This window comes from Lonchura striata, chromosome 8, assembly GCF_050655825.1.
Source record: "Lonchura striata isolate lonStrDom1 chromosome 8, ASM5065582v1, whole genome shotgun sequence".
NCBI lineage: Eukaryota > Metazoa > Chordata > Aves > Passeriformes > Estrildidae > Lonchura > Lonchura striata.
The window spans coordinates 15,413,724-15,428,954 of record NC_140710.1 but is presented as its reverse complement, the minus strand read 5'-3'; the positions used below and the strand labels follow the sequence as shown (position 1 = coordinate 15,428,954).

The window sequence follows — 15,231 nt, the reverse complement described above, 5'->3', positions numbered from 1 at the left end:
GCATTAATGTGCTTTTCTGTTAGTATACAGCAGCTCTTATTTTTGTAAACACAAAGATAATAAAAGATAATCCATTTCTTCAGTTGCACAAACAGTTCAAAAGAGATTTGTAATGAAATTTCTTCTAGCAATCTTTAATATTTCATGGTCATTCTTTGGGAGGGTGGGGAGAAACTCCCAGCTCTGGTCCCCTGTTAATCTTTTCCACTTGAGAAGCTTCAGGCTCTGGTTCTGATTTCAGTGTGTATTAGGCTGTGAGTAGGTTCGGCCTTGAGTGTCTTCAGAAACAAAGGAGAACAATATCAGCTTCACATTGTGTTGTGCTTCAGCTCAAGTGAATAATGCTAAATTGCTTGCATTGTCACAACCATATGCTTCCCTTGATGATCCTAATGGGTCCCTGCAGATCCAGTGGGGATCACAACACTGGCTGCATACATTTTTTAAGATAGTTTCAAGATATCATGGAACACGTCCAGAACCCAGAGTGATGTTTTCTTTGGGGCCCCAGACCATGGAATGTTTAATTACTAAAAATAGCAATAGGAAAAACAGTTTAATCTTTTAGAGAAATGTTTGGGGAATTAGATTAGGGCAACTTGTTTTAGAGCATTACTTCCCTCAAGGATAAAATTTATATAATTATAGTAAAATTATGAAAAAGGATTGTCTGTCTTTGTGTTCTTTTCTATCAGACACTGGGCACATTGTACCCTTGTTAAGTGGACATTGCTGTTTCTAACTTGTATATTTTTCTTAGCCCTTTCACTTCATACACTAATCTTTACCTACCTTGTAAAATTTTGATTTGGTGTTTGATGCCAGTTTCAGAGGTGGTGTGTGGTTGGATTTCTTTGCATTTGCTCAGACATATTGAAGCATCTTGATACCCAAATTATGGCTAGTAGGATTTGTAAGCATATTGCAATCTGTGAAAGAATCTAAACCAATAAGTGTAAGGCTGTCCAGAAGGTATCACGCTTGAATGCAGTGAATACTGAGGGCATGCTCTGTTCTAACTTTGATGACTCCTAGACTCTGCTGAACTTTTGAGTTAGAGTCACAATGACCACTAGGTTTTTATTCCTCTTTTCTCTTGAAGCTCAAATATTTGTCTTGGGACACCTTTTCATATTGACTTGCCTATCCACATTTTAAATTACACAGCTAGTAGCAATAATTAGATTTTTGTATTACTGAAAATGGATGTGTGTGCCAGAAGATTCAAGAATGTCAGACAAAATGAATTTTTCCAAATGAGGCAACAACTGCAGAAATGGAAGTAGCCCTAATGACCCAGTAACATGTATCCACATATCTAAGTTTTTTGAGAACTTGGAAAATTCAAACTGCAACTGAAAAGCCCTGTGTATCCCCAGGCAGCCTTAATTTGCATGATCAGCACTTACTCAGCAGAGTACCATGGGTATGTGAAACCTTGGTGTATTAAATGGGTCACATTTAACTGTCCTTGAACAATTCCTCCTATGTATTAAACATAAACAAGCTTTTTATCATATTCGGCATCACTGTTCTTTTTTCTCCACACTTTCTTTGATTCCTATTTTTCTCTAGGAAATTTTAGAGACACACAATATATTATGCCACTTTCCTCCCATAGTCTTGCTTAAAAAGTCTGCACGTCTCTCATTTTGTGTTCCTTCTTATTTTTTTTCCTGAGAGTTGGAGAATTCCATCTGAGCAAAAATTTAAAGTTGTTTTTTATAACTGAGAATTGTTGGGAAAATTGCAGTCTCTCTTAGTTTTTTAAATAGCCTTTAGCGCAGACTATTCTTTTCTGTCATGTAAATGCACTGTCATATAAATCCAATGAACATCGGTCAAGGTGTCTGTTGGTAACTGGAAAGAAGATGCAAGAGACTACTGGACTTCACAAGCTGCAGAAGGAAATGGGTAGCAGAGTTCAAATGTAAATAAAGATGTCAGGATTTTTTTTCTTTTTCACAACAAAACCCAAACAAGTTCTTCTTTAACACCCCTTGGTGTTTTCCTATGATTTATAAACTAACAATCTTAATCTTCTTCTTTATGTTACAGGAGATATCTTTCTGCTCATTACATATTTTTAATGGTATCCAGTAAACCTTTCTCAAAAGTTGTGAGTGGTTTTACACCGTGAACAGTTTTGAAAAGAGCTCCATGAAGTCACTGTCTACTATGCCAAAATGTAAATCTTGCATTCAGTGAAGATAAAAAAGAGAGTGGGGCAAAAACCCTTTTAAGTTGCATTACACAAAGAAAGCTTTATAAAGCATTGGTTTTAAGCATGCTACTAGCTTTGATGTAATTAGCTTGATGTTAAAACTGTGGTACACTAATGTTTGAATGAAAGATACTGTAATTAAATTATACATTCTATTTGCTGTACATTTCTGTTTAACAGATTTGTAAGTTTACAGTCCTGCATATGCAAAAAAATCTGTTTAGATCACCCATTTTCCAAATCCCATATATTGTGCAAGCTGGGTGTCAAAATTGAGCATTATTTTATGTGAAATATGGGGTGACATGTCAGCAAAAGAATCAGGTTTGTTCAGGATTATTTGAAATTTGGCCCACTCAGTGTAAGAATCTAAACATATTAAAAGATTCAACCCTAGGGGAAATGAGCAGTCCTAATATATACAGGACCTAAAGAGCCCTGAAGATAAAAACTTGAATTACATTGTCTAAGTTTTAAATAACTTATTTTAGAAAAATCTTCATTCTTTCAATTATTTTTTTTAACAAAGGCCTTAACATTATTCACATTCTTCAATAGAGGGTTCACAGGATACTTTTATTGGCAAATTTCCTTTAAGGACTATTTTGAATATTACCTTCACACTGTTCTTAAATTTGACTGTCTTAAAATAGTCAAGTAAGGGGGATAACTCCCTTCAATGTGTTTTCAATTGCAGATCATGGCACTTTCATCCAACAATTTTGAAGAGATAACTTTTAATTACAGTAATAAGAACCACATGGGCAATGATTGATGCAAACCTGATGTGTTCTTTTACTTTATTAATCTTTTTAATTAGAGACAAAAGAAAGCTTTATCTTTTGAGAAGAAGAGATGAGATGTGATATTCTGTTGCACTTTTGTAACTTAAAATAATTTGATTGCTTACCAGAAGTTTTTTGTTTGGATGCAAACGGCAAGAGGAATTTGCACATTTTCTCTTTCAGTTTGCTTACCTTCAGCACTGTATGATGCCCCATATGGCACCAGACTGTTGAGAGTATGGAACTCTTTCCTTGATTTTACTTCAATTCCACAAATTTCTTATAAGCAGAGTTTACAAACTCAATTAGAGAGCAAGAAAATGAGAGACAGTTAAACACCACCATACGTCAGAGCAGTTGATTGCCAAAGGCTAGCTTGTATGAGATGTTGAGAAAGACCTATGAGATATCTTGTTCTTTAACTCTCCTTAGCTTTAGCTGAGACATCTTAGCATCTCTTAGGTCCACTGTGGCTATGGTTTGAAGCACCTGTAGTTTAAAATGGTGTGAAAGGCATACAAATGAGATGATGTTGATTCAGGTGCTAATGCAGGTCTTTGAAAGAGACACTGTGAATATTTTACCTGAACTGGTTTAAAGGATTCACTTACCCTGAGTATACTGAAGGTTAGATTCAGTTGCCTCTCTGGCCTGAGATGCTTTGCAAACTTAAGGGTAAGATTTAGTTTGCAAATGTTTGCCTAGAGTTTTTTGTCACAAAGCACTCTGAGTAAGATTGATGGCTGTGGTGGAAAAATAGCACAGAGGCTTTTCCTACTTACTATTGTTTAAATTCTTTGATTTTATGTAATGCCAATAGTGTACCAAGTGAATTACTAACAAGTAAAGGCAAGGTTTCTGCTCTAGAAGGTTCATATTCTAACTAAAAATATGACATCTCAGGGCTTTACAGAGAGGCATGAATACAATTAAATTTCTGGACAGGGAGGGAAGAGAAAACTTGTCCACATAGGATGTCAAAGCCAGTGTGTGATACCTGTATTTTGTGGTTCAGATAAGAAACCTGTAAATTAACCTGTATCAGCACAGGAATTGGTGGCACTTCACAAAATATTCTGCAAACTAACAATGAAACAATAGCACATGCTTTTGGAGACCTGAAGTTCTGTAAGCGTCCTGCACTGCTTCAGCAATATAAATAGCACAGATTCCAGCCAGTGCTGTGCCTTGGTAGTCTGTGCTCACATGTTAGGATGCTGACTTTGGGCCTGATCCAAATGCCTTTGAAGTCAGTGGAAGACTTTCAACTTCAGTGAGTGAACTGTGGAGGTGTTTTGTGGTGCTTTCTTGTGCTAGCCAGTTTAGAAATGTCAGTGGGAACAGAGAAGGGGAGAAGTTCAGTTTCCTGTATCAACTCAAGGAAGGTAAAAGGAATTCGTTTTTTAATTGTTATTTTTTAAGAAACATTTGCCAAAATATGTCTGTGCCTGTCACCACATAAAATGGACTGGGTTTGTAATAGGTGATGGTAATGGAGAGATAATGGCAGTTTTTTAGAGTGGCCTCACTGGGGATCTTTATTTGTGTGGTGGATGTGGGTGCACAGCTCACCATTTATATAAATGTTAAGTTAGATAGGGTCTGTTTTAAAGCCATTGCAGACAACCTTTAAGCAAACCTACTAGCACTCACTGCCAGTCAAACTGTGACCTTGTCTGCAAGTTAGTTTCCTGTGATTGCTTAAGCGGTAATACTTGCACCACAGAACTGGAAAAGTTAGGCCTAAAAAAAAAATACTAGACTTACATTACACATACTAAGAAAATAGTTGTTTTAGCCAAGGCCATTCATCCATTCTGGGTCTGGAGACACAGTAACTCTCTAGAATCCCCCTCTAATGTAGCAAGGGTGACAGGAGGGAGTTGAAGTGCTCAGAAAGCTTACATTTGTTTCAAACTGTCACACTCAAGGATGTATGGTGAAAGCATGGAAGAAGTATTGCATTTTGGGATTCCCAGAAAAGTGCACGGGCATATATTCCAACACACATGTTCATCATATCTAAATTATTGAGCAATTTAATTTAGTAATAATGACCATGAATTAGCCATCTGTCAAAGATAAAGAATATTTACTTTAACCCTCATGACTTTATATGGTCCCCACATCATTCCTTTGGTCGCCAAAGTGGAAGTGTGGCAGTAGACCAAAAGTTAACGTGAAGGGGTATATTCCCTTACACCTTCTAAGAAATAATTATCATTTTGCTCATTTGTTTCAGCCAAACTTTAGCAATATCAGAATTCTTTCTGCAGATTGTTTTGATTTTGAAAAAGAATTACTGCTTCATGCTGCAAATACATTTCAGCTTTAAAGACTTGGGATCTTTTAGAATTATCTTTGATGTTACCTGAAAAGAGATGTACATTGCATAGAAGGCTTAAAACTGAAAACTATTGGATTTTTTACTTAAATTGCTCTCCATATTCCACTTCAATCCATCTTCTAAATGAGGCCATGTATATCCTTTAAAATGTTGTACTACTGTGTCTTCAGAGTTCAGAGTAGTTCAGAGGCCATTTGCCAAACTTACCTCCCTGCTGTGTACTTAATTTGTAAAAAACCAGATTGAATTCTCAACACCCAGACCAAAGCTTATAAAGAAATAAATGTAACAACTAATTAAAAAAGTTATCAGGCTAACTGGTGGACATGTGTGTGATGGAATTACTTGAATTTGTTTTTCCTGCCTTGGATTGAACTGGTTTCTGAGATCTGTTCTTCTATTGATGACTAGTCTATTAGTTTTTCTATAAGTACTAGTTAAAAATTACAATGACATTCCCATTTATTACATTTTGAGAACTGACTGGATCATATTATATGAATGTAACTATTAGGCCTATTTAAAAATATTATAATGATTTGAGGCAAGATTTTCAACCAAACCTATCCGTTCGTTTGCTGAGACTTTATTGAGACAACCTTCACAAAGGCTTGCAGTAGTCTAGGAAATGGATGCCAGTAGAATGTTGGAAAATGTAATTTGACCCTGGAAAATTTAGTTTGAGGGTCGGGTTTGGGGTTTTTTTTTGTGTTTGTTTTTGGTTTTTTGGTTTGTTTTTTTGGGGGGATTTTGGTTTTGTGTTTTTTTTCCTTTTATAAAAATGCCACTTTCCCTGCCCCCTTTCTAATTTCCAGTATTTTCTGATGATTTTAAGTTCTCCTAACTGGTCCACTTCAACCTTATAACTTGTAGAAGCATCCATATGGAAAACATCAAGATGCTTAATGATTTTCATTATTTCTTTGGGAGAGGAAGAGGGAGCAGGGGAAAAAAAGGTCATTGACTGTACTGTAAACTCATTGGTATAACTGAAGTGATCAGTATTCTCACCTCTCTCTCCCAGTAGCTGCCTCCTTGCTGCTTGGAAGTTAACAGCTGATGGTACTGAGCTGAAAGCTTCCTCATCCCTCCCCATGGGCTGTGAAAAGATGAGCAGCTAAATGGCTGCTTATAGTTTAACCAACTTGAAGAATTTTTGTAGATCTCCAGCTCCATGCATCATCTTTGTGAGAATCACCTCCTGTCTGTTTGGAGAAATTTCATGTCCCTTCTGCACAGTCTGGACTGATGATCTAAGCCCAAGCAGCTAGCACTAACTTTCTTGTCCCATAATGAAAGATTGTAAATGTGCTGTCATCTGCATTTTGCTGTCTTCTCAGTGGCTACCTGGAACTACCCTCAGGCTGAGATCAGACTTTCGCCATTTTCCCTTTGTAAGGCTGCATTGCTTCTAATATTTGAAAAAAAATCTGAAATGAAAAGAAATACAGGCAACACAAAGAGAAATTGAACTTTTAAATATCAACTGAAGTAATAATATGGTATGAGGTATGTTTTCAAAATATTTCTCTTATTTATTTAATGAAGAGTCACATTCCATAGGTGGTTAATTTGAGCCACACTGTCTTACATTTCAACAATAGTTTGTGCTTATACTCAAGTGTATACTTTTGTCCTGCAAAATATTGTACAATGCCATCCTTTAAACAGTCTTTATCTTGCAGTTTTAGCTTCCCCGCACCTCCCTTGAAACGTAGGTGGTCACCCAAAGTAAACAGAATTCCTTCTACTCCCTCCACATCTGCTATGTGTTATCTGGCACTCACCTCTGACCCTGATATTCATCATAAGAATAAGAATTGCATCTTATTCAGCTGCTTGTGTGCACTTTAACTCCTGTGATCACTGGCTGTTGAAATAGTATGTGCTGGAAGGAGAAATTGCTGAGACATCAGCAGGGCTCAAACTGGACTCTCCGCTTTCTTGAACACTTTTGGATAGTTAAACAGAAGTCTAGGGATAAGCAGGTCATCACTGTATACTGGGGGACAAAGCTTGGTATAATTCAGGATTGTAGTAGCTAGTGAATGTCACAAAACAAGTTCAATGCTAACTCTTAATGAGAAGGACTTTCGAGTTCTGTTTATAAGCTGCTGGAACAAATGATATTATGCATCTGCATAGAGAGACAGTATCCTCTATGGAAGCAGTAAGTTTAAAAGTATATCTGTGATGCAAACAACAGTTAGTGATCCTCTTGATTTCATTTAATAACACCACCCTCCATGACCTGTTGGTATCATTCAGGAAACAAACTAATTTTTTTTGCAAGTAACAGTTTTAAAATCTGGTCTTGTACGTGAACATCTGTATGTTAGGATGAACAAAGATCTGGTCTCTGCCACCCCACTAAATGGGACCCATCTGAAATTCTCCTTTTTTCACAAGGATGGACAGAATTACTTTTTGGACAGTGTGGAGGAAGAAATAAAATTGCCAATTTATTTGCCAAAGATGAATCAATTAAAACTTTGGGAAATTTACCAATTCTTTGATTACTAAACACTTTCTGCTACTTGCTCTCTTCTTTCATGGCAAAGGTGTGAAGGAGGAACCCTTTGCTGGCTCCTAATCTTCAAACTCATATCTTCAATTGAATTACGATGATTGTCATAGAGGAATGGGAGCTAAATGTGAATTTGGACTGTGGGATAAAATACAAAAATCTTAAGGGCTTTTAGCTGACAAGTTTATCTCCCTCTCTCCACCCACCCACCCCAATCCTTTTGATTTTTAGAAAAAATATTTGAGAACCAATGGTGTTATGAGACCAGTGTGGTTTATCCACTGCCACTCCTACCTTTGGTGCTACAAGCCTCAACACTACTTACAGAAAAAACCAAGACTTTCTTGTACCCACACTTCAAGGTGATCTCTGTCATTCCAGCAAAAGCAGCTCTTGCATGTGCACCTTCTAGTCAGAAGGCTATCATGTGGATTACAAGCACTTAGTAGTGCTCAGTTATACATACCAATTATCAGGATAGGAATAGATTTATTTCTTTCCTTTTAAATTGTTTATGCTTCTTCACTTACCAAGTTTATTTCCTTGAGCATGTCTGTTTTAATATTTAGCAAAATTAACAAGGGATGAAATAGGTGCTAAGGATGTTAATTATGTAATTATATTACATGAACAAAGACATACTGTGTAACGGGCAGGGAAGAAAAATTACAAAGACCTAACATGAGGAAATTAAATCCCATGTTAGGTTTTTGATTAAGGTTCTGATTTTTACTGTGTTGCCAGTGGCCACTGGTGACCTCAAATGTGAAAGTGAAGAGTTTTATTTCTTGTTTGACTGTATTTAAGTATGCACATGTGCATCTGCTATATGGTCACATTAGTGGTGGGGGCGTATCAGCAGATTAAAATATGGGAGGCAGGATTCTCATCCAGAAAATCATCTGTTTGAAAAAGACTGTAAAATGAAATGAAAAAGATCGTATGAACCTTAATGGTATCTAATAGGTTTCAGTTTGCGAATTGTTAGCAATCATGCAGTGTCCTTTGGTGCCCTTTTCATCTTGTTTGTTTTAATAAAGACCAGTTAGTTTGAAAGATAATTCTCAATTGGAATTGACTTCTGATCACCTTATCACTTCACAATTCTTTATACATCAGGAACACTTGAAAGTATATGCACATGTTTGTGGGGATTTTTCTTTTCCTCCAGAGAGATTCAATTATTTATGCTACAATTATTCTTATTGTGAGTTATTTTTATAATTGAATCAAAACTGTGCAGGCTGATACAGCCCCAAGTTACTGTTGTGATCAGGAAAATCCTCAAAATAGCTGAGTAGAATAACTTTGTCACTTGTTTGTCATACCAGTTATGACAATGGGTCATTCCATGGATGTCTAAAATGATCCTTAGCCACATTTTATGAAGCCAGAACTGTAATCCAATAACAATTTTCTGGCTAAGTGCTTCTCAGTTGCCACTGGGGACTATCTGCATCACTGTTGATGCTCTTAAAATGAGTTTAAGTTAAAAGGACACAAATTTCATATTTCTTTCCTTATTTTCTTGAGAGTAATCTAAGAAAATGCTATTTTAAATAATTGCATTCTGGTTCCTGAGGGATATCAGCATAATTGCATTGAGGATACCTTTATTTTTGTGCATTTATTTATTAACAAAGAACTACATTCCATCTGTAAACCAAATGATTGGTCCACTGGCACAAAACAATAAAGTAATGTAACCTCTGGTTCATTAAATTGGAATATAGGGATTGAATTACTAATTTATGTTGGTTTGAATTTCATGTTATAAATTTTAAGATTCTAAGATGTATGGGAAAAATATATCCCATTATGTAGGCTACCTACAGTTCCAGCCAGGAAAATTTATATAAGACTCAAGGAAGATGAAGAAAGGAGATGTACTGAAAACCAAGACTGGCATGGTTCATCTGGTACTTTGGTGGGCACTTCAGAGAAGGCACAGCTAAAAAAAAAAAAACAACAACAACAAAAAAAAAATCAATAAAGCACAAACTCCTATTTAAAATGAGAATAGTCTGTAGGAGTAATTTTTAAACATGGATTATGTGGAATGCTGGTTTCTGAAACTCCGCAACTTGAAGGTCAGGTAGCAAAAGAAATGAACAATGAGAAAGAGAGATGCTTCATAAACCTTTAGTTTAATTTCATTTCTGTGTTGTCTCTCCTGCAATCCACTCTAGTGTTTTATTCACCATAATCTTGAATTCAAAACTTTTGTACAAATTTCAATCTGCTATTAAGTTCACTCTATTCAGATCATTTCAGTTTGATTTCTGTGTTTAACAGTCTCTGGAGCTGTTTGTGGAAGCAAATATAAAGCCTATATAAGACAATATGTTCTCTTCAGCATTATTATGCTGACTGGATTCCTACTGGTACCTAGCCCTCTGATACCACAGGTTGAAGTGTGAACAGGCTCTTATTTCAGCCTGTAAGACTACAGACAAGTCACTTTTTCAACAGTGTGTGCCTCAGTGTTGCACCTCTTCAAAAGTTGTGTTCATTTCCTTCTTGAGTAACACTAAGTATTTCACAAAGGCTGCCCTCAGATTTTCTGGGGAAATATTAGCTAAGCTTTCCCTTTCTTACAAAGAATGGGTAATCCAAGCCACCTGTATGGCAATCTGTCATGAACATTTAGGAACTGAAAGTTGATTTAATGAATTTGAGATGATGTGATGTTTCCAGAATTTCAACAGTAGAGCCATATTTACTATGAACTTAAACTGCCTCCCTCCTTCTCCACAGTGGGCTTTTGTTTGGAAATCAGATAGACATAGGAGAGTGTTTGTCTCTATTATGTACCAAATCTCACTTTTTACTGAGTTTTAAGGAAGCCACAACAGGAAGTAGTTTAATACATCTATGAAATAGCACATGACTTGTTTGTTTCATAGTGGTTTTCAGGTGGAAGGTGCCATTATGATGGGGCAGTTTGCCTGCTGGAAGTCTGGGCTTTCTCTGCAGAAAAGTTACCAATTATTTGATTATTCATTAACATACTTTGAACCGCCATTAATTTTGATACACAAAACAAAAGTTCAAGGTTCTTTCAGCTTAAAATTTGCACTTGCTTGATGGTAGAGGAGATTTCAGTCTCTTCTGATCACAGGGGGAAGCTTGCTCCTCTCCACCCTGGTGTCAGGTGAAGGCTATGAGCCCTCAGGCAAGTCAGCAACAATTAAGTCTCTCAGGTCAGAGCAAGGCCAGCTTGGATCAGGTTCCTCAGCACTGGTCCTGTTAAGTTTTGAACCTCTCCAGTGGCAGGGATTGCACAGTATCTCTGCCCTACATGTTAGTTTTTCACTGTCCTAATGATTTTTTTCCCGCTTTAACAATATTTAATTGTAATCCTTCTTAGTGTCGATTATTTATTTCCCATCCTGTCACTGGTGCACCTCTTTAGAAGAGATTGGCTCTCTCTTTCTCTCTCTCCCTCCCCCTCTCTTCTACCTTAGACTGTGTTTGAGACCAGCTAAAGTTGCCCTTTGCTGAACCATCTCTGTCTTCCAGGGCTTCAGAATTTTCAAGAAATAGTGTTCTGCCTTTCGTAGTTGGACCTTTATTGAACCTTCTTTGGACTTGATTGATAAACGAATTCTTACACTCTTGTGTAAGAATCAGGTTTTCTATTTCAGGGTCTGAAATGTGGGTGCATTAGGGGTCTGTAAAGTGTATAATCTGGATTTGATAACCATACTATGGAAAGCTGGTTTATGAAGGACAGGCCTTTGCAGGTCATACGTTTGCTACAAAAACTCATGTCACTTCGTGTGCATTATCTCACTGAAACTATGTGTATTTCCCTTGAGGCAATGGCTAAACACCATGAACCTTGATTGTTTCCAAAGGCTCCGGGAGACCCAGGCATCCTGAGCTCTTTGTGCTGATTGTCCATAATGTACTTGAAGCTTATCTTTCTATACTTCATTGACTCACAATATATAAGCATTTGCATAATATGAAATCTCTAAATGGAAGAAAGGTGCCAATTATCAAATATGAAATAGATTTCAGGATGCTCAGCCTTTCACTTTTCATTATAGATGTGTCCTTGCTATTCTTGAATCCTGCCAGGAGGATGATACTAGAGGGTTTTATGGGTACTTGGGTGGAAAAGATATGATTTACATAAGTTTAATTACTAACTATCCGCTTTGTGTGGGTTTTTTTCTAGAGTTCTTGAACAGGAGGTAATCTGACACAAAGCATATTTACACCATAGGTAAGTGACACAACTGATTATATGAAGTTTTTTGACAGTATTTATTGAAATGAAATTGCAGATCAGGAAAGCATGATGTAGGTTGTGCTCTAAAAAAATGAGAAATACAGATTTGCAGAATACAGCATAACTGTAAGTCATTCTAATGTTGACAGACCACTTCCAAGACATAAAAGTGTATTAGAAATGAGGTATTTTTCTATTTATCTATTATCTTTCTTGAATCTCTTCATTGAAACACAAGCTTCCAGGTCTGCAAGTCATTCTCACATACCAGATGGAGTTCAAGCTGTTGTTTCCTCAGCTACAGTTTTGTGTGTGAATTCCCTTCTCTCTTCTGTGGATATGTATCCCCCTACAATCTCCAGTCAGCTATCTCCTGCCATAGAGGAGTGTGAAAAATGTTTTCTTCCTCTACCTTTAGAACAAATAAAGGGGTGGATTTATTCTATTATTTTAAGGGGTTGTTACTCCAGTTTGAGAATAATGAGACAAATTGCTGAAAAGTAAAGAGATTGCATTTCTCTTTACTGTGTAATATAAGCTATATTTCTGAAGTATATTACTGGATTGTGTACTTCAGAGGTGGTTCTGTGAAGAAGTATCTGATCACAAGTTTGAGTTTATGTGAGGCAACAAAAGTGAGTTGATGACAAATATGGCCTGAGATATTTTCCTCTTGATTCTGATTCTTGGCAGGAGCATATTATCCTATTAGAAATATTTTCATATCAGGGTAAATTACTGAAAATTCATACTGGACTCTGCTCCAAGGAGCTTTTATTAATATTGGTTAGTTACAGACCACCTGGGAGGACACTGTTGCTAACTAGGCATAATTATTTGTGTTAATCCTCTCATAAGTGTCACATTCAAACCACAGCTCCCATTATCTTTTACCATTCCTCACAGCATCCTTCTTGTCCAACCAATATCTCACTCTGGCGCTCCTTTGAAGTGCATTTGCCCTTTTCAGCTCCAGCACAGGCATTTGTGCATATGCAGCTCCCAGCTGCATTCTGTAGGCCTATATTCCAGATGCCTGTGAAGACCAAACAAAGCATTGCTGTCTATACCACAAAGTATATGAGACTACATCAGGAAAAGGAAAATATCAACCGCCTGATAACAAGGAGCTGTGGATGAAGAACTATTGTAAGGAATTGTGGAAGGAGGAAAAAGAATTTACCTATTTTGAGTGGCCCTTTTCTGTTTGTTGGTTTGTGTATTTTTACTTTGCCCTGAGAAAGTAGGAATTTTAATACTACTACTGGGACATCAGTTACTTTTCTGAAGTATTGTATTTAATTGTACTGTGGTATTGTGGACAGGCTGTGAGGGGGCTCTGTGTAAATTCAACTGCTGTAAATTTAGTTTTGTAGCCAGTTAAAGTGAGCTCTCTTCTAACCCACATATTTTGCTTTGAGTTCTTTTGTTCTCTACCAGTGATCTGTTGGTGACAGGATGTAGTTCAGTTTTGACAGAAGAAGTTCAGGATGGAAGGCTGTTTGTCAGTTAGGAGATCTGTGGGCATTTGCTGCCCCTGAAACTGCCTCTGTGCTCTCTAATTTGCCTATGGGCTGCGTATACAATGTGAATCCCCCAGATCTATGGGGACTCTGGGGAAGATGGGGTGTTGGCCTCCTAAATGCTGTCACAGGCTGCATGCCGGTATATTTAATTTGTTAGGCTTCACACTTCTATTAATTCAGACAAGGTCCTCTTTTGATCCTTACCTGTTGCATGACAGTTTCAGGGCATTAGAATTGTTACTCAGACAACTGGATTTGGTATCAAAATACAGGAGAAGCACATAAAGTAAGATAGCTAGGGAGAAAAAGTGGAAGTATTGAGAGGACACTGCAAACATTACTTTAAAATCTGGAGAGATTGCTTTTTAGATTGAGTAGCCAGCACTAGAGTAGGAAGGAGATGTAAGAAGCTGGGCTTGATATACAAATAAGAACTGTTCTTAAAAATTTCAAAGAACAAGTGGTTTCTGCCATAGCACACCTAAACCAGATTGTTTCAGCACACCTAAAACCTAAAAAGGTTGCATCCTCTTTCATATTGCAAGTAACATAATAATATTCAGGATTTTTTTTCACCCCTGGGAATCTTAAACATAAAACACTGTTCCACACACTTGTTTTATAAAGTCAGGATGTAGAAGGGATGCAGGGCACTGGATGTCCTTTATTCTGTGTTGGTGCTGGGGGAGCTGCAGTTCTAGTTTTAACTCCAGCCCCTTATAAACCATACTAGCCTAATGTTCAGCCAAAACCCAGCCACTGCATTTGTACTTTTTAAACAAATTGAACAAGTGGAAGTAAAGCAGACTATAGTTTTTTTTCACTCACATTTTTAGAAATGCATTTGATAGCCTCACTATTATAGTTAAGACCAGCAGCCCTGGTTTTATAATTTTTATTAAATGGCACTGCTTTAGACTAACTGGCAGTAGGCTTTTTTCTAATCACGCAGCAGTTTTATTGAGATAACTCCTCAGTCATCAAAGGCTCCTTCTTTGGTTGCACCACAATCATTATGACAGTTCCAGGTAAGAGTATTTGGCAGGGATAGCTCAAGGGTTCATTCTTTTCAGAATGTTTACTTTACCTGACATGTCTTTCCTGGGTGCCACAGTGATTAATCATCTCTATATTATTTAAGGGAAGTTAAGGAATAATATTCTTCCCTAGAAGAATATTCTTCCCTGGAAACAGATAGAGGGTGTATAACAAAAATAATAAATAGTAAAACCCCTTCAGTACTGAAGATGTGCAAGGAGAGATGCTTGCACAGCAAGCAAAACACTGTGCAGAAAATAGTGTGAGCATGTGTATTCTAAGTAGGGCAGAAAATATTGACTGTCATTATGATTAACTGAAAATTATCACTTATAAATTATGGTAAACAGGATTTTTAAAATTAATTTATTCACAAACTTTAAATATTTGGGTTGATAACTTCCACATCAGGCTTCCTCCTGGGGCAAAACATTTGGAAAGACTATGTTAAAATGGTTTGGGTTTTTTTGGAAAGGAAATGAATATGTATTGTTCTGTGTAAAATTCTGAGCACTTTTTCTCCCCTGAATTTCACCTTTCTTTT

The 15,231-nt window shown here is 36.9% G+C and overlaps 1 protein-coding gene across 29 annotated transcripts in view; it reads left to right on the top strand.

Annotated features, from left to right (window-relative positions):
- LOC110468626 (uncharacterized) overlaps window positions 1-15,231 on the top strand; it is a 511,599-nt gene that overhangs the window by 321,088 nt on the left and 175,280 nt on the right. For 28 of the 29 annotated variants that reach the window (XM_085585862.1, XM_085585865.1, XM_085585866.1 and 25 more), the window contains one exon: window positions 12,070-12,117. The gene's annotated coding sequence lies outside the window, so the exon portion shown is untranslated. Of the gene's footprint in view, window positions 1-6,696; window positions 6,866-12,069; window positions 12,118-15,231 lie in introns of all 29 variants that reach the window. The other variant, XM_085585836.1, reaches the window with a different exon arrangement.